This window comes from Arachis duranensis, chromosome 4 (assembly GCF_000817695.3).
Source record: "Arachis duranensis cultivar V14167 chromosome 4, aradu.V14167.gnm2.J7QH, whole genome shotgun sequence".
NCBI classification, from domain to species: Eukaryota; Viridiplantae; Streptophyta; class Magnoliopsida; order Fabales; family Fabaceae; genus Arachis; species Arachis duranensis.
Genome location: NC_029775.3, coordinates 101,796,511 through 101,797,921, shown reverse-complemented (window position 1 = coordinate 101,797,921; position 1,411 = coordinate 101,796,511).

The window sequence follows — 1,411 nt, the reverse complement described above, 5'->3', positions numbered from 1 at the left end:
CCCTTACCTCCTAATCCTATAACTCTCTTCCCCATGTCACACTTCCCAACAACTTCAATCTCTCTTCCCAATTACCCAATTCACCACTCACATCCATCCACTCTTCCCCATAAACCCCACCTACCTTCAAAATTCAAAACCACTTTCCCACCCAATCCCACCCTAAATGACCGAAACTACACCCTCTCCCCTCCCTATATATGCCCTTCCATTCTACTTCATTTTCACACAACACAAACCCCCTCTTCTTCACCTTGGCCGAAAACACCATCTCTCACTCTCCTCCATATTTTCTTCTTCTTCTTCTTCTTCTCTTCTTTCTTCTCTTGCTCGAGGGCGAGCAATATTTTAAGTTTGGTGTGGTAAAAGCATAAGCTTTTTGTTTTTCCATTACCATCAATGGCACCTAAGGCCGGAGAATCCTCTAGAAAAGGAAAAGGGAAGACAAAAGCTTCCACCTCCGAGTCATGGGAGATGGAAAGATTCATCTCCAAGAGCCATCAAGACCACTTCTATGATGTTGTGGCAAAGAAGAAAGTGATCCCTGAGGTCCCTTTCAAGCTCAAGAAAAATGAGTATCCGGAAATCCGACATGAAATTGCTCAAAAAAAATGAGTATCCGGAGATCCGACATGAGATCCGAATGAGAGGTTGGGAAGTCCTAACCAACCCCATGCAACAAGTCGGAATCTTAATGGTTCAAGAGTTCTATGCCAATGCATGGGTCACTAGGAACCATGATCAAAGTATGAACCCGAGTCCAAAGAATTATCTCACAATGGTTTGGGGGAAATACTTAGATTTTAGTCCGAAAAATGTGAGGTTGGCGTTCCACTTGCCCATGATGCAAGGAGATGAACGCCCCTACACTAGAAGGGTCAACTTTAATCAAAGGTTGAACCAAGTCCTTATGGACATATGTGTGGAAGGAGCTCAATGGAAAAGAGACTCCAAAGGCAAGCCAGTTCAACTAAGAAAACTGGACCTCAAGCCTGTGGCTAGAGGATGGTTGGAGTTCATTCAACGCTCCATCATTCCCAATAGCAACCGATCTGAAGTTACTGTGGATCGGGCCATCATGATTCATAGCATCATGATTGGAGAGGAAGTAGAAGTTCATGAAGTTATCTCCAATGAAATCTACAAAATAGCCGAAAAGCCCTCCACCATGGCAAGGCTAGCTTTTCCTCACCTTATTTGCCATCTATGTTACTCAGCTGGAGTTATCATAGAAGGAGACATCCCCATTGAAGAGGATAAGCCCATCACCAAGAAGAAGATGGAGCAAGCAAGAGAGACCTTCCACGGATCTCAAGAGATGCATGAGGAAGATCATCATCAAGAAATCCCTGAGATACCTCAAAGGATGCACTTTCCTCCCAACAACTATTGGGAACAACTCAACACTTCC